We start from the raw sequence: 19,260 nt of genomic DNA, 5'->3' as shown, positions 1-19,260 counted from the left end.
ACTACTATAAACACGACATCGGTAGGTACGGTACTGCATGTTTCTGCTATTTCTCAAAAATAAACACAATGCAAATTTCTCAAGCGGACAACTGACGCAGGGCGTGCGGACGCAAAGCCGAATTAAGTCACCGTAGGGTCTAGACGACACTACAGCAGTGATTGGACGGGAAATCAACACTTCTGGGCCCACCGCGGTAGGTTGACGGCTATGGCATTGCTCGAAGTCGCGGGTTCGATCCCGACTGCGGCAGCTGCATTTCGACGGGAGCGAAATACAAGAACGCTCGTGCACTTAGATTTAGGTACGAGTTAAACAACACCAGGGTGTCAAAATTATTCCCCTGTCCGCTACTACGGCATGCCTCATAATCCGGTTGTGGTTTTGGCGCGTACATCCCCATAATTCAATCAAAGTTCACCACTTCTGCCACGATGCGATGTGCCATGGGAGGCAATGACAATGCTTAACCCTCTCATATGCTATGAAAAATAAAGTGCGCAACAATGCCTCAAGCAAACACGTCTTCTTGTCTATTTTGTGTGCTACGCAGACAGGCAGCAGTGGTACATGAAAGGTAACGTCTAACATCAACTCACCATTCTCGTACTGGACTAAGCACTGAAGAAATCAGGCATGCGCCGTTAACATCCCCGCTAATTATCGTCAATAAAAGCAAACAACACAGAAAGTTTCGCTTACATCGATTCCCACAGTGTGCGGGATCTGCATAAATTTTTTATGTCGTGTTTATCTCTCGGTGTTACTGCTCTCACTTTTCCTTACGCATCGTCTTGTGTAGCGAAAAAAGCACCGGTGAAAAAAAAACAAAAAAGCGCCGAAGTTTCTACCTACTGCAGTGAAGCTGCAGTGATGGCGCTAAATCGGAGGCTTCCGGAAAATCCGCAACTCATTGAATTTTTTCTTGGAGTTGCTATTTAAATTTAAGGTTTCAAGTTGATGAATGTGACAGGTACCTTTTTCTTTAAAAAGTAAACATTTAGAAAGAGTAGCGTTCATATCCACTTTGTATTGAAATACAGATTCTTCGTCAGACCTAGCATCACATCCGGCTTTTATTTCCGCATTTTATTGGTACTGATGGCCTCAGGTGTGATCTGACTACGTGGAACGTAGGTTAGACTTGATTTTTGTCACTTGCTTACAAAGACTTAGCCTGGTGTAGAAGGAAAAGCCCCACCAATGTCAACCGCATCTGGTGAACATGAATTACTCACCGCAATATATATTTCCGAAGTCTGCAACAACTAATAAGCACCGCTAAGCAGTGCTTATTTCGCAAATCGAACATTGTAACTAGTGCGAAACATTATGCTGGTCCAACGCATGTGTTGGAATCTTTGTGAATCGAAGATTTAGAGAGGTGGTAGATTAAATGCTATGTAACTTACCTTCATGCGGAGGACAAGCAAGGATGCATACATTAGGGATGCGTACCGTGGTCCAAAGAAAACTTCTCACTAAAAAAAAAAACAAAAAAAAAACGTAAAGCTAACCCGAGGTACGATGCGCACGTCGCTATTTTGTTCGTTAGGCCTGCATAGCTGCGTTACAACTGTGCGACAGAAACCCCAGCGAAAAGAAAATGAACACACAAGAAATACAAATTCTCTTAATTGCAGCGTTCTGTAACATCAGTCTACGTTTTATAGGTCCTAACGACGCCGAAATAATCCTTCTTTGTTGCTTTGCGATCTATAGAATTTACTGCTTGCTTTTGCACCTAATTTATTAATGCAAACCAGTGAGAAAGATAAATACTTTAATGAGTCAGTGGCTACACGCCTGGAAAGTAATGTGCGTAAAAAGGTTTTTTTTTTTTTCGCCTACGTCGCGAAGGAAGATGACAACGGTCAATAGAGCTCAGCGATGAATACTGTGCTGGTCAAGCAAGCTGTCCTAACGTGGTCCCATCTACACAGCTGTACCAAGTAATGTGGCCCCATACTGGCACGTAAGATAAGTACACTTTAAATCCTGGCTGGGGAAAAGCGATCAGACAGCTTCGACACTGAATGTCTGGTTACCTATCCAATGAGCTAGGGCAGCAGGCAAGAAGCAAGCCAGCAACCAAGAATTCAAACAAAGGAATGGATGAATGAGCGATGGAAATTACCAAGAAAACAGTAAAAAAGGAACACGCGTACATTTTCTTTAATGAAATAGCACGGCATTCTCGCTACCAGAGCTATTTGTTAACACGAGAGTGAACTGGCAACAACTTGACAAGTAAAAGAAAATTGTGAATAGCCGGTGCTCGTTCGCTAATCCATTGCGAATGCCAGTGAAAGCTCATGCTGGAGCCTCACACGCACCATTCTTCCATGTAAACACCTCCCCAAATAAAAGGACCGGTTAGACGACGCCATTTTCATGCTCAGCAGGGCTTAATAATCATAACCGAATAAGTTCTATAGGAGCACGACATAAACAGAATAAAAAGTACAACTTCGCCAACAAAAAAAAACGCTCATATTTAGCTTGAAGAAGAAAGGTTTTGCCCGCAAAGAGCTATAAGGAAACAAAAGATTTAGACGACAGTTTCGAGACAGATAAGAAGAAACACGGAAGCTCCCAGCAAGCCGCACGAAGTCGCATCCATCAATGCATAAAGATGTAAGGCAGCGTTCTATCCCGGCGTTAAAGGCAGCCAGCGGTGAGCGACAGCAATGGCGAGAAGCACTTTAAGTGCCCGACCAGGACAGACCGAGGCTGCCTTCAATCTCGTTACGAGGCGCGCTCCAAAGCGCCCGCGCGAAGCGCTCTCGGGGGCGCGAGCACCAGAACGAGTGCTGCCACTGCCACGCAATGTGGGCGCCAGGAGGGAGGGAAAGGAGGGCGCACGCGTGTACGGAGCGAGTTCCATGCACCCCTGGTCGGTCTTCTTTTCTCGTATATGTGTAACGCATTCTTCGAGCACATACATTATGAAAGACTCGCCCAGAGAAGGCGCGAAACGAATACAAGATGTGCGATCCGTCTTGCGCGACAGTCAGTCCACCGCTGCTGATGTCCTCGAATGCCCAGCGGGTCGCGTTGCTGTGAAGTCAAAGAAGGTAAGCAAGCGCGAGTTAACCTGGACAGAAGTGGAAAGAAAGAGCGCGAAAGTAAATTTAGAAGGAAAACATCACGTTGTGCCAGTTCAAATGGAGTAAGCTACCGTTGAGTTGAGTTTGAGTCTTGTTAAGAATCGGTGTAATGGAAAAAGAAAAAGAAACTGTCAAAAATAATTTTTGAGATTTCGCCCAAACGTTCTCTCTTTTTTGTAAATGCGATGCATTCTATGCCTCATTCTTGGCACCTTGCGGTAGGTAGGTAGGTTCCTGTTTGGCCTCGCTTCAATGAAAAGAAAACAATGTGAAGCCGATGGTGAAACCTCTGCCGAGGAGCACAGCAGCCCGTAGCTATAACTACTAGGCCACGATCGCTTTTTATATATGAGATAGCATCAAATGACCTATTGACCGCGAAAGCTCTCGTAGCAGTTAACGCTACGTAGAAATTGTGACGTCGTACCCACTTCATGATCGCCCAAGTTAATCATGTTTTAGCATTTACTCGCCAGAGTACAAATATCATCGTCGATTTAACATATACCACATGAAGTAGAAATAGGTAGGTACGATAGCATAGCACGTGGTCACTGATGACAGTCGCAATCCATGTCCCTCACTCGCTTGCGCTCGTCCATATAGGACCCAACAATTGCCATGTCTTAGGCTCGCGCCGAACGACCGGTGTAGATACGCCTTTGCTGCCCTGCGACCATGTTCGACGTGGAAGTCGTCGTTCTGCTGTCCTCACACACTCACGTACGCTCGCGACCCACGAGCACAACTACTCAATTTACACAAACACGTTAGCTCATCTGGTAACGGCTCGAAGAAATCCTAAACAGTGCTGGATAGCCCGGTACCTGCAAAATGCTTCGCATAACATCGATTCGCACAGTGCGTGGGATCTGCACAATTTTTCAATGTCTTTTACGAGCAGTCTCTTAAGGACAATACCGGCATGACGTAAGGACAGTTATTTTGTTTTCTTGTCTATCGCCATGCTAAATAAACAAACGACGAGAACATGTACAGAAGGTGTCTGAACGGAGGAATAAGCTCAGTTTCGTGTTTATTGTTCGCGAGAGCACCTTGAGATTGCATTGCCGATAGCGCTGCGCATAACGTTCATTACGACGTATGTCATGTTTTCACAGAAATATTATTCAGTGACAATTGTGTCTTCCTATTTTTCTTTTGCAAATGTTAGACATTATACAACTTTCAAGACTGGCAGCGCTTTCTGATGGCAGTAAAGGTCTTGGCCGATGATTCTCAAATATAACGCTGGAACTTTTTTGCCCTGTCATGAAGCGGAGTGCCCCATATATGCTCATATTGCATGCCGGCGTTTTGAAAGCGTTCGCACTTGATGTGCTTTTCTGAGCCTGCTTTGTATTACTGCGGCAAATAAATGGTAGTTGCGTGAAGAAAGAGCAAAGATTAAAAGGCCTCAGTGAAATCCACGCACTGAATATCCAGATAGGAAAAACGCCAAAGAAAGGGTGTAGTGAATTATTAATGTTGCGCCGACCACTTGCATAAAGAAATAATTTGTATTCAGACCAATTACTTAAGTAACCGGGCTTCAATTTCGCGTATTTGAGGAATAATCTAAGAAGATATATGTCAATTAGGATAACCGTTGAATTCAGTCGGCGCTTGTCTTTCAAACATTGTTTCTTTTGTAACTGAAAAACGGTAATTTTCTTTCTTCAGTGTTTTAATAAATAACGGCCCAGAAACTAAGAGCAGTTAAAGCTAGATTAGCAAGTTCTCATGAAACGTGAATGATCCCCGTCCTAGACATAAATACACATGATCAGCGACTGAATTTTTGGTGGTAGATAGCCTGATAGCCGAGATGGTCGATAATCAATCAAGACTAATGTGGCTGCAAACGGACTTTTGTTGTTTAAGAAACCCAGGCGAGATTATGAATAATTTCACGACTAAATCCTAAGATTACACCTAAATGTTTGAATATCATCTCATCATTATTGTTCCTAGTGAGATTAATGAACTTGATATATATTTATGTGCACTATACGTCCCATTTCACTAGCTCGTAGTCCCGATTCGCACAATTTCTTCAAGACGACGGACGACGCCTTATATAACTCTTCAATGAAAACCATCCAACTTTGCTTACATATAAGCGTCGCGTGCAAAAAAACATTGTTCAGTGCGTCCAGTATGTATCATTTTGTTTGCCTACACACCAGCAAAAAGGCGAGCTACGAAAGACAGACTGCTGACCAATCGAAGTTCAAATATCTTAATGCGAAAATTATTATGTTACAGCTACTTCACGTGACAGAAGAGAAATATTTCTACAAGCAATAAAATGAAATTAAACTAAACTCACATATTCGGACGCTGTGACACGCTGACCGTGGCACTAAACTTTCGGTATACTCCACACTTGTCCGAGCGATTCTAGAATATGCCAATATAATCTGCTTCCCGTTCCCATGTAGCGGTAACAGCACGCGTGAAAACGTGCAGCACAAAGCGATTACACTTATTTTTAACCGCTATCGACACCTTGATTCGCCGATAGAATTGCTGCGCCGTGCAGGTTTGCCCTCATTTCAAAGTCGAGCTGAAATTCACCGCCGGAAGTTGTTATATATGCTAATGCACAACTATTTTAATATAGACCACACAATATACGTCGAAACTAAACAAACAAGGCACCTATGTCGTAGACATAATTTCACACTCCAAGAATATACGTGCAACAACAATACATTGTATTATTCGTTTCTCCCTAGCTGCATTCGAGAATGAGATACTCTTGACCGACTTGTAGGGGAACAGCAAATAATTTATGATTTCATTGAGCAGTTCCATAGCTTACTTAATACGTACTCATCAGCCTGATGAAATAGAATTTGTTTGCATTCTCCATATGATTATTTCCTTTTTCTTTTGGCATTCTTGTCAATATTCGTATTGATACTCACCGTTTTACGTCTATTTCTTCTTATTTGTTCTTGTTTAGCAAATTTGCCCCTGGCAATTACTATTATTGTAACTGCTGATGTGTAAACCTTTCTTCTTTCTTTACCCTACTCCTGTAATAACCCTGTCAAAGGGTTGATATTATGTTAAAATAAATAAATAACTAAATAAATATTATAGAAGAACGGACACGAATATGACTCATTGGGCCTACTGTTTTACTTCAAAACTTAGCGTGTGATGCCTCTTGCTTGGACTATCTACATAACGTGGTCTACATATGTAGTTTAATCACTACTGATCATAGAGCCACCAATAAATAAAAAGAAATTAAGGCGAGAGCACGGTCTCTTACAAAAAACAAGAAGAAACCATATTACTTACAGGTATCGTACAAGTAATCCACCGCAGTTGGTTCCATAAACCGTATTCCACTTCGGATGAACTGTCCATAGCAGGCGGCATGCTGGTCACAGTGGACATATAAGGCTCAGGTTACAGGTATGTCTGGTAGCATGGGAAAGATTAGTTAAAAGAAGGAAAAAAAACGATGTAGAAGAGAGTGAGCGGAGTGGTGTTTCCGCAATAATCAGTTGGCGGGCAAGTTCACAAGACCGCGACAGCGACGTTCGCGGTCGCTAGCACACAACAGAACGCCAAATCCAGGATCACGTTCGGACAAGATTAATCCGCGCAATAGATGGACGAGCTTGGAATCCACGCAACGGCCTCCGATCGCAGCTTCTCGCGGTCGACACACAGGCGTAGGCGAGGGTAAAGTGACGGCCAGATAAGCCGAGTGCCGGCGTTTTCCTACGGGCGCGAGCGCCCACTTCAGGCAACCCAGTGCTCCGCCGGCCGAGGACGGCTCATTGCGCCCCAGTCGCACCGCGCCACCGCAACACTACGAGCGCCCGTCGCGTTCTGATCCGACGGGGGAAGGCCGGCGGGCCGGGGTTCTGCGAGCTTCGCCTTCGCTTCGCCAGGGGCAGCGCGCTCGCTCGCTTCGGAACCCGCAACGAGAGCGCGTGGAGGGCTGTCGGCCGGGCTGGGCAGTCGCCTCGCGTAGCTCCGCGAGCAGTGGGCTCTTAGGTGCGCCATACTTTGCAGGTGCCCTATGGAACAAAGCCCAATCCGCTCCCTTACGCATGCAAAAATAAGGGAAAAGAATATCGAGTAGAATAAGTAAGCAGCACACAGAGAAGAGGTGTATGTAAAGTAAAACAAGAAAGCACGTCTCATACGTTATTTTTTGTAAGCTTGTGGTCAGCTCCAGCTGGGCAGCTCCACCTGAATTACTGACATCATTGCTTTCTTGTGAATTCATTACCGAAGTCGGGTTCCTTTTCTTTTTTTTTCTTGCGTTATATTTATTCACATCACTTAAACTGCATTGATGGTTCATTTCTACACATATTTTTCGCTTAATTTGTTTTGGCGATCTCTTCATTACACGAGCCAGTGTTTCTTTTCCGTGCTTTATCCGCGCAGCTGATAAACAGAGTTGGTATTCTATGCACTATAATTTACGTCTGCTAATGTTAGTATTATTTATTATTATTTGTATGCTCGTCCTTTCTGGGGCACACCAAGGCCTGCAGTATTGTATAAATAAATAAATAAATAAATAAATAAATAAATAAATAAATAAATAATAGAGAAGTATGATTGCTGTATATTAAAGATCAAGGGGCGAGTATTTTGGCAACACATTGTTCGTGGATGGACGGACGGACGGACGGACGGACGGACGGACGGATGTATGGATGGATGGATGGATGGATGGATGGATGGATGGATGGATGGATGGATGGATGGATGGATGGATGGATGGATGGGTGGGTGGGTGGGTGGGTGGATGGATGGATGGATGGATGAATGGATGGATGGATGGATGGATGGATGGATGGATGGATGGATGGATGGATGGATGGATGGATGGATGGGTGGATCGGTGGATGGATGGATGGATGGATGGATGGATGGATGGATGGATGGATGGATGGATGGATGGACCCCTGGTTAAGCCCCATGGAACTTTGAATCAAAGTAGCGCTTGTAAAGAATTTACTTGGACAGATATGAAATTCTTCATATCAGGTAGCAGTTTCACTTTCCACATTGTAAGTTTATTCTTCTGTAAGTCTTGTTTTGCCACTGGTATATAAGTATGACGGCTGAGCTACGTCTTTTTTCTGCAGGCAAAGGCTTCAGGAACAGTGTGACCAGATAAGTTCGTTGAGGGGCGCTGGAGACAGACCAAGCGCTTTTGGCGGTGGCATTTAGCTTCAGGCGGCTTTGGGTTTTCAACGCAGCCGCCCGCATTCCTGCCGCCCCAATCACACAAAATAAGTTGCAGTATTTCAACCTCGAGCAAACTATTAAGGTAATATAGATTTCCGCGCTGGCACTCAAGTTCGAATAAAGTAACAAGACATTCAATGTGATGATGAACGCGTTATTGCATGCGTGTCTGTGAAATGGTGAACTTCTCTTTGTGTTATCATCTTCCAGTTTCCTTTCCACTTACCAAATCCAGGGTAGCCATCCGGGCTCGGCCGGGGGGGGGGGGGGGGGGAAGTGCGTTCTGTGAATGCCCACCTAGAGGACATGTGCATTTCGTCTGCCGCTGAAGTGCTCATTGGCTCGTGCCGCCTGTCGCCTTCCCGCGCGTACCCCAGCCAGGCGAATCAAAACTTCTGCAGCAGACGAACTGTCCACTAGGTGGACACATACAGAATAAGCCCCCTGGTTAACCTCCCTGCCTTTACCTTGTTACTTCTCTCTCTCTCTGTCTCTCTCTCTCTCTCTCTTGAAATCTGGGACATAGCACATTGAAGGCCATCCGAAATGCAGTGACTAGTGACTAGTGCCTCTTGCTTCGACTTTTTCACTGCTGCTGCTGCTGCTCTTCTGCTGTTGTTGCCTGGTAGAGGTATGGGAGACGAGATAGGAGACGTCAATGACGTTTCGGTAGAGCGACTCCACAGTGCCATCACACCCCCCCTGGGGGACGCCACAATGCCTTCTGGTCAACGTAATCTGACGTGACGCCCCGCAAAGGCATTGTAGCATCTGCCGTGCTTGCCTCCCCGCTCACATGCGACAGCAAGGATGGTCCACGGAGGAGGTAGGAGGAATGTTAGAGAGGGAACAGAGAGAGAGGAGGCAAGGAATGCGTACAACCGGATCACGTACCGACGTAGTCAGGGCATTCACCTAACATGACACGGGAGAAAGGAATTGGTCGTAAGAAAGCATTGCCTATTTGAGCTCTCTTCAGTAAAGGAATGAGTAAATGAATGACACGTCTTGCTGTGTTCTGTGTGCTACGTCGTCAAACACAAGTGGTGCAGGCAAGGTAACATTTAACATCACATCATGGCTGTCGCATGCCGTCAACATCACCGCCAAATATCGTCAATGAACGTAAACATCACGAAAGATTGCCTGTCTTGCCTATGTTCTGAAAGGCCTTCGAAGAAATTCTGCACACTCGATTTTTAAGTTTCATTGATAAATATAATTTATTTACACCTAATCAATTTGGTTTTCGGAAAAATAAATCAGTTGAACTGGCGCTCCTGGAGCAAAAAGAGTATATTCTTAAACAAATTGAAAATAAGGCGCTCGTTCTCGGCATTTTTATTGATTTTTCAAAGGCCTTTGATTTAGTAAACCATAACATATTGTTAAAAAAATAGCATTGCTATGGTATTCGTGGACAAGCCTTAACGCTTATTGACTCTTACTTATCGAACAGACAGCAGGTCGTTCCGATAAGCGACTCTATTTCCGGAGTGAAACCTTTGCTGTGTGGAGTGCCACAGGGCAGTATTCTAGGCCCACTATTATTTAATATCTATCTTAATGACATTGTAAATATTAATTGCGAGGCAAAATATATAATATATGCTGATGATACCAGCATATTTTTTTCAGGGCATGATATTCACGAGCTTATCAGAACTTGTAATCACACAATGAAAACGCTAGAGAGATGGTCAGCAGCAAATGCTATGCGTATTAACGAAAATAAAACCAAAGCTGTTATATTCCGGCCAAAAAATAAAATTATTCCACCTCATGAAGACATAGTACTGAGTACTCACACTATTAAAATGGTTGACCATTTTATATGTCTGGGCATATTTTTTTTCCGCGAATATGAGTTGGTATTACCACGTACGACATGTCTTGCAAAAATCAGCCCAGGTGACAGGTGTAATTGGTCGGCTTCGATACTTACTTCCAAAAGGAATCAAGCTTCTGCTGTATCACTCACTCTTTAGCTCTCGTTTAAATTATTGCCAACTAGTATGGGGTACAACGACGGTCACTAAACTAAATCAAATATATTTGGTTCAGAAAAAAATGTATTAGGCATATCTTCAATGCACCTTTTGCGGCATCTACTAATGTTTTAGTCTGCAGTTCAGGAATAGTTAAAATACACCAGACATACAATTATACGTTAAGCAGAAAATTCAAATTAGAAAGTCGTAGGAACCTAACAAATTTGCGTGTTCTGGCCAATTTAAGAATCAGGCATTTAAATTATCCCACGCGTCATGGAGAAAATTGGGAAGTAGACACAGCACGATTAAACTCCGGAAAAGAGCGCTTGTCTTACTCTTCCGTCCCTTCTCAATCACTATGACCTTAACAGTTTTCACTTGTTTGATTGTTCATATCAGGATATCCGCAAGTTATACACAGTGATGTATAGCTCTGAGATTTCTACTATTTAATACTGGTTTTATCACAAACTTTGTCTCGTTTATCAAATACATAACCGTATCGAATTGTTTCATCTGGTTGAATGTAACTATTTGTAACAAGTTGATTTCTATATTGTTTTTTCCTGTACATTCAATGTATTTATTCTAGACATTTGTAATTCGATAGCGTTTCAGATATTCATTTTTTCTAAGTAACTGTATTGTATGTTTTTTTATGACGGCTGTGAAAACTGCCTTAACTTCTGTATTACCTTAACATTTCCTTTACTTAGTGTGTGCCCGATAGTGCTACGCTGTCTGTTAAGTTTCAATTTTTGATTTATTTTACGGTAGCGCTGTTACCGCTCCGAGATTTTTCTATGGGGCTGTGGCCTAGTCAAGCTGTTCTGAAAAACAGCTTTCTGTCACAGTCCTTCTTTCTGTGTCATTGACAGAATGAAAATAAAGATTGATTCATTGATTCGCTTGCATGGATTCCCACCGTCCGTGGGATCTGCATAATTTTTTTGTTTGTCTCTTGTTTTCCGGATGCAGGTATATATTTTTTTTATTTCTGCGAGTGAAATATCAACGGAATGGCTACACTTTGGAAAGTAGTTAGAGCTAAATATTACCTATAATTGTTTTATTTATTTATTTATTTATTTATTTATTTATTTATTTATTTACAAATACTGCTGGCCTAATTTGGCCCGAACATGAGGGGAAACCAGATATTTAGTACAGTACAGGCAACAGTTCAAAAGATTGAACAAATTTTGCAACAGAAATAAACAAAATGCAATCGCACATAATGCATACAACACAGAACTTAAAATGCAAATTATTGCACATAATAATCCAAAGATGAATACGCTACAAATAAGCACAATAAATACACAAATTAAAATAGCATGCCGCCGAAGCGTGCTATACAGATTTAGAAAATAATGTTATCGAGCTGATCAGTAAAATTATGGAACTCAAGAACACTTGCTTGCAGAGGCTTCCAATCATTTACACTTCTAGGAAAAAGTTATTTTAATACGCTACAGTTCCAGGAAAAATAGGGGCTAATGATATAAGCGGTTCTGTCTCATCTTTCCAGTAAAAAAGGGCTTTACGCCGTCTGGTAAGCCCATTGAGTCATTACAGAGGAAATTTAACTAAAAATGATAGGCGACTGATTTCTGTGCGGTTTTCTAACGTTGGAATGCCATTTTCTTGTATTGACGAATCATGTCTTCTGTACTTGTCGAAAACAAACCTAACCAATTTTCTTTACGCTCTCTCTAGTTGAGCAACATCCTTTTTAGTATATGGGTCCCAAATAATAAAAGCATCGTAGTTTAGACTTTGTATAGGCATTAAAGGCTATAATTCTAGTTTCTATAATAGAAGATTTCTGTTTCCTCTTAAGAAACCACATTTTCTTTAATGCAGCCGTGCAGATCACGAGAGTGCTTTTGTTAGAGTGTCTCCGGGATATTTCTACTCAGATTTTTTGAGACATATTGTGAAGGGAATAAGATAATTGCTTGGTAATTTTTTTCATGTTACTCTCCAGAAAACTGTTTTTTTTTGCTTATTAAGATCTATGCCTCATTACTGATAACAATCATAAATTAGTTGATGATTGTTGATGATTGTTGATGATGATTGATGAGTGATGAGTGATGAGTGAGTTGAGTGAATTAGTTGATGGAGTGGTCCTAGGGCCACTCCTTTTTCTTATGTATATAAACGACATGGTAGGAGATATCTCTGTCAAAATAAAATTGTACGCGGACGACTGTGTTCTATATACGAAGGTTAATGATCAATCTGATCAGGCTTTGTTAAACAATGATTTTCAGCGTGTTGCTTCATGGTGTAAGCGGTGACAGATGTGAATAAACTTCGACAAGACCGTTTTCATGCGGATCACTCGAAAGAAGAGGCCCTTATCATTTCCGCATAATTTTAACAATGTGCTTTTGTCTGAAGTGTCTGAATACAAATATCTTGGGCTATGGATTTCAAACAATCTTAGGTGGAATAAACATATTCACTACGTTACAGCGAATGCTTATAGAAAGTTATTCTTTTTAAGAAGAACGTTAACTTTGGCCACCCCTGCTGTAAGAAGATTAGCATACACATCCATTGTCCTCCCAGTCTTAGACTATGCTGCTATAATATGGGACCCCTATACAAAACGTAATATTCTGAAACTAGAGAATGACCAAAAAAAGCCGTACAGTTCATTTATAACAATTTTCGACGCAGCTCAGTCACTGAACTACAAGCTCGCGCTAACCTAATCCCGTTATCCGATAGAAACCACTCATCACGACTAAAATTTTTATATCAATTAGTTAAGGGGCACTAAAAAGTCGACGTTAGCGAATGGATTACATTTTCTTCCGGTGATTCAACACGACAAAGACATGAACTCACGATAACACCTTTTCGTTCTCATAATGACTCTTTCAAGTATTCATTTTTTCCACGAACAGTCAGAGACTGGAATAACCTCAGCAGCTGTATCGTTCAAGCAGACTCTTTGTCAGCTTTCGCATTCCTTCTTGATGGCTGACACATAATTGGTTATTTTATAGCGACTGTCTATATGATACATGCGTTGAGTGTTCCTCTGTTTCATTTGCACATTTCGTAAATGCTTTGCTAAATTTTTCTTTGTGTTCATTTTTGACTGTGACCTAAGCATGTAGATATTGTAACAGATACGAAAGGCACGGACAAGAGAAAAGAAGAGAGGACGAAGAGAACGAGGAGTTTGAGAGGCCGAGCTGCGCTACTATCACGCTACGATCATCATCCCTCGCCTGTAAATAAAACCATTTCTTCGCAACTCTTCGTAACAGTTGTGGTGGAAGGTGCGGGGTAATAACCCATACTTGATATGGCTTACGGACGATCGATTCCCTTCCAATGGACCACTTCTCACACGAGACCAGACGCAGCGATTCGCCAACTTCTGAGCGGAGTTTGACGCCACCAAATAACCGTCCCCGTCGCTCTCCGTCCCCTCGGCGCCGTTCTTCGTCACCGGCGCCGGGAAACTAGCATCCGCGGCCAATGGAGTGAGGTCGCCGGACTGTCTTTGCCAGAAATGCCTCTGCCTGTTGTGATGCTCAAAAACAAAGTGAATGTCTCGATTGACGGAATACCGACCATGGCGTTAGTTGATACTGGGGCGACTGTGTCTGTGATGAGCCTCGCTTTCAAAAACCGTCTAGGCCACAAAGTTATGTTTTCTTGGAACGACGGTATTACCTTTCGTGGAGTAGGCGGCGAGTGGCCTCATCCCCTTGGTGTTTGTGCTGTGAGTGTTTTGTTGGCTGGGAAAGTTTTTGTATCGGAATTCCTTGTTCTTGCTCGTTGTTCGCACGATGTTATTCTTGGTATTGATTTTCTTGAACACTGCGGCGCTTCCGTGGACTGTGGTTGTGGTGCAATATCATTGAACAAGTTAATTATATCAGCAGATTCCGAACAAAGCTCGCGTGGCGAAGACAGAAACACACACACACTCAGTGTTTTTGATGAAGTGATCGCACCATCGTGGTGCCTAACGCCCGTTCGTGTTTCTGTAACTACTGTTGACGCTGATTGTGTTGACCTTGTAGTTAGGCCTCTCCGCATAAACTGTGCTAAAAAGATATACTTGTGCCCTGCTCAGTCCTGTGCATGGCAAAAGGAGTCGCCACATTGTGGGCGCTGAACTGTTCCGCCACGCCGGTTGTCCTTCCTCGCGGTATGAAAATCGCTCTCTTCGATGAAACCGCATGTAACTCAATGGCGGCCCTAACTACGGACGTCTCTACAGCTTGCTCTCGTTGCGATAATGACCATTTTGAAGAGCTAATGCTTGGCATGATCAGCAAGGCTCTCGGTACGTCGGAACGGCAAGCACTGGTACATGTCCTTGCCAGGCATGAGGCTGCATTCGACTTCACGCATGGAGATCCACCCCTTCATTTACCGTCGTCCCGCGCTCGTCACACAACAGATACCGGCTCCACACACCCCATCCGCCAGAAGCCCTACCGAGTGTCATCCTCCGAGCGAAAGGTTATTGCAGAGCAAGTCAAGGAGATGGTGGACAAAGGTGTCGTTCAAGAGTCGTCTAGTCCATGGGCAGCCTCAGTAATCCTGGTCCGAAAAAAAGATGGCTCCTGGAGATTCTGCGTGGATTACAGACATCTAAACGCAGTGACAAAGAAGGATGTCTATCCACTACCGCGAATATATGACGTCATTTATTGCTTACACGCTGCTTCTTACTTCTCAACACTTGATTTGCGATCGGGGTATTGGCAAATACCTATGGACCCTGCCGACAAGGAAAAACCTCTTTCGTGACTCCAGATGGCCTATTCGAATTTAATGTTATGCCTTTTGGCCTTTGCAATGCTCCTGCCATCTTCGAAAGATTCATGGACACAGTACTACGTGGTCTAAAGTGGGAGATATGCATGTTACCTCGATGATGTTGTAATCTTTGGCCGCACGTTTGAAGAACATAATGAACGTTTCAGCCTTGCTCTCGACTGCATCGAGAAAGCTGTACTGGTTCTAAACTAAAAAAAAATGTCGTTTTGGCGAACGTCAAACACTGGTCCTGGGACATTTAGTCGACAAGGATGGCGTCAGACCCGATCCTCGTAAGATTGAAGCGGTGAGCTCCTTCAAGCCACCACAATCAGCACGAGAACTTCGCTCATTCATTGGCCTATGTTCGTATTTTCGTCGTTTTGTTCCCAGGTTTGCCGACATCTTTTACCCATTGACAAGTATTTTGCGACAAAATGCATCCTTCAATTGGACACCAGAGTGTGACGCATCATTCTCTCATCTGAAGTTTATACTAACGTCAGCACCCCTCTTGCGTCACTTCGATCCATCTTGCCCGACTGAAGTTCACACTGATGCTAGTGGAATTGGGATAGGAGCGGTGCTTGTACAACGTCACAGTGGCGCAGAACATGTCGCATATGCCAGCCGTTGCCTGAGCAAATCTGAACGCAATTATACGGTTACGGAACAGGAATGCCTGTTAGCTGTTTTCGCGATACAGAAGTTTCGGTGTTATGTTTACGGTAGACCATTCAAGATTATCACCGACCATCATTCTTTATGCTGGCTGGTCGGTTTGCGTGGTCTCTCTGGTCGCCTCGCACGTTGGGCGCTGCGCCTCCAGGAATACGACTTTGTGGTGTCGTACAAGAGTGGCCGTCGTCACGCTAACGCAGACTGCCTCTCTCGGATTCCTCTTGAGGCTACCGACTGTGATGCTGAGAATTTTGACGACTGTCTCGCTGCTGTTACTTCTACGTTCCCTGACGCGGCAGACTTTCAGCGAGAACAACGGAGTGATGTTACCTTCGATCCGCTTTTTGTCGTCGCCCATACTTCGCAAGGCAGCGGTCGCTTTACTGTCCGTGATAAGTTACTCTACAAAACTAATTATTCCGGGCATGGAGGGCGTTTTCTGCTTGTTGTCCCCGAGAGCCTTTGATCCGACGTTCTACGCGCCATGCATGACGATGTGACATCCGGCCATTTCGGCTTCGTACGAACGCTACACCGCACGCAGGAGCGCTTTTACTGGCCCAAGATGTACGAAACAACCAAGCGCTATGTCGCTAGTTGTGAAACGTGCCAACGTCACAAGCGACCGACCACCGCAGCCCCGGGTCCCCTTCGGCCATTGACACCGCCCAGCACGCCGTTCGAGCAAGTAGGCATTGACCTTTTGGGTCCATTCCCGTTATGCAACAACAAGAACCGTTGGATAATTGTCTGCGTAGACCATCTTACACGGTATGCAGAAACTGCAGCCGTGTAACTCCACCACCGCTTGCGTGGCGGTCTTCCTGTTGCGTTCCGTGGTCCTTCGTCATGGCCCACCACGTGTCATCATCAGCGACCATGGTCGCCAGTTCACGGCTGATGCCATTGAAGAGTTACTTCGTTTGTGCACTTCACAGTTCCGTCATTCCACGCCGTATCATCCACAGACCAATGGCCTCGTTGAAAGGACAAACAGAACGCTGAACAACATGCTTGCCATGTACGTCTCCTCCAATCATAAGAACTGGGACGACGTGCTGCCCTTCATCACTTACGCATACAACACGGCGAAACACGAAACCACGAACTATAGCCCATTTTGTCTCCTGTATGCAAGGTTACCGCGAAGCCCTCTCGACACTTTCTTACCCTTCGTACTGCACAGTGACGATTCTTTATCGAAGACCTTGTGTCTCGCCGAAGAAGCCCGTCGAATAGCTCGTCTTCGTACTCTGGCCTCGCAAAGTCGTTCGAAAGAGCGATATGACGAACGTCACATACAAGTATTGTTGGAAAAAGGTGACTTGGTTCTTCTTTGGACACCGCAACGCAAGGGTGGATTGTGCCAAAAGTTCTTGTCACAATATTCAGGCCCATTTGTAGTTGTGGACCGCCTGAGCGAACTCACTTACGTCATAGCTCCCCTACTGTGCAATGGTCGGCGATCGAGCAGAATTCAACTGACTCATATTGCTCGCCTGAAGTCTTTCTACCCTGCTTGTGCATCCTGACTCGCCCCACGGGCTTCGTCTGCTTGCGGGGAAATGTAACAGATACGAAAGGCACGGACAAGAAAGAGAACACGAAGAGAACGAGGAGTTTGAGAGGCCGAGCTGCGCTGCTATCACGCTACGATCATCATCCCTCGCCTGTAAATAAAACCATTTCTTCGCAACTCTTCGGAACAATATATTTCGTTTGCCATTATGCTGTATTTTCCCTCATGTATTGTATCCCACCCTGCTAAAATCCCGGTGGGGATTGCATTATCAATGAATAAATATATAAATAAATAAATAAATAAATAAATAAATAAATAAATAAATTAGTAACAGGGCTTCCTGATGTAAATTATGATGATTCATTGAACATATTTCTTTAAAAACAACGCAGTCATCTGCAAATGACCAAATAAAGATGTCTTTAGGTACGACTATAACTAAATCACTACCAAAAATTTAAAGCAGTAACGGAACTAACAGACTGCTTTATGGTACCCTTGAAGTAATAATACTCAGAACTGAAGAACAATCCTTAATTGACCTTAACAAACGGATTTTTGAGTCTTAGGTTACGCGTGTATCTATTTACTTATACCGGGTGGAATTCTCATACTTTAAAGTTAAAACAATAGCTGCACACTGATATATACAAAAGCTATACAAGGTATAGAATGCAAACACAAGGAAAATATCAAATAAAAAAAACATATTTTGTCGGCCAGGAAAAGGTGCATTCGCTATACAACGAACTGCTCTTTTTGGAAACAAATGCAACCTAGACAAGTTTGTAATACGGTGGCGCACCAAGGAAGGCTACGATGTTGAAACAGTGAGAACACCAACGAGTTGTAGCCTAACTTTCATTTTAGTAGGAAAACAGATGCCGCGCTCGTGCAACAATACCAACAGCAGAAGGTTCCTTTTGACGCAGATATTCGACATGACCATTCCAAGTCAAATTACAAGAAAAAATGACTACAACAGTTAAAACCAAATCAATGTTCTCTAAATACTCATATGATAGGCATGTGTTAGGTGGTGCTTTCAGTGTTTTCCCCTTTGACATATACATTGTAATATTTGTCTTTTGAGAAGTTATACGGAAGAAGTTCACTTGTGTTCATGTTGAAAAATCTTAGAACTTTACGTCCTTGATTTTCTAATTCTCTTTCTGTAGTTCTATTAATAAATATTGTTGCATCGTCTCCACACGAGACACTTGGTGAACAAACTGAGAATATAGGGATGCCATTAACGTAGGGAATAAACAAAAGTGCACCAAGGATACTTCATTGCGGCACCCTATAGCTATTATTGGCTTAATCTGCCATTATCTGGATCAGCGTGTTGCATTCCCTGTGCTAAATAGGTCTTGAAAAGCACCAGCGCAATACCGCGGACGCCATATGCTTCCACCTTGTGAAATAAAATGTTGTGGTTCTCGTTAAGTGATTGTATTATAATTTCTTTATGTTTTAAAACCACTGTTTCCGTCGACCTATGCTTTCGGTATCTGTGTTGAAAGTTTTGTAGAAAATTGTGGCCATCAAAACATGATAGAATAAGCGTATTCACTATTTGATAGATTAGGCTATTCATTTCTTTAGAGAACACCGAAAGAATTGAAATCGGGCTGTAGTTCCGAAGTAAGTTTTTATCCCCTCTTTATAGACTGGCTGTATTCTGGCTACCTGCGCTCATCTAGGAAATTGACTGGAAGACAAAATCAGGCCATAAACACTGGACATATAAGTCCAATGGCATGCTTTACGGTTCGAATCTGAGTACCATCTACACAATGAGAATTAGTGTTTCTTACCGAACTTATCACAGTAATGTAATTCTGCGCAGTCAGTCGGAGTGAAACAAATGCGAATGTGCATTTGTGTCTCCTACAAGTGACAAGTTTCAATTTAT

General features: G+C 43.3%; 1 protein-coding gene and 1 long non-coding RNA gene across 3 annotated transcripts in view; one reads left to right on the top strand and one right to left on the bottom strand.

The window, feature by feature from the left end:
- Window positions 1-6,951, bottom strand: part of LOC126521247 (suppressor of lurcher protein 1-like) — a 170,764-nt gene extending 163,813 nt beyond the window's left edge. The window contains exon 1 of the mRNA XM_050169893.2: window positions 6,426-6,951. The gene's annotated coding sequence lies outside the window, so the exon portion shown is untranslated. The remainder of the gene's footprint in view (window positions 1-6,425) is intronic.
- Window positions 1-19,260, top strand: part of LOC140218935 (uncharacterized) — a 451,043-nt gene that overhangs the window by 373,581 nt on the left and 58,202 nt on the right. The window lies entirely within an intron of this gene.

This window comes from Dermacentor andersoni, chromosome 6, assembly GCF_023375885.2.
Source record: "Dermacentor andersoni chromosome 6, qqDerAnde1_hic_scaffold, whole genome shotgun sequence".
Lineage (NCBI taxonomy): Eukaryota > Metazoa > Arthropoda > Arachnida > Ixodida > Ixodidae > Dermacentor > Dermacentor andersoni.
The sequence above is the reverse complement of the archived record's forward strand: the minus strand, read 5'-3'. Positions and strand labels throughout refer to the sequence as shown.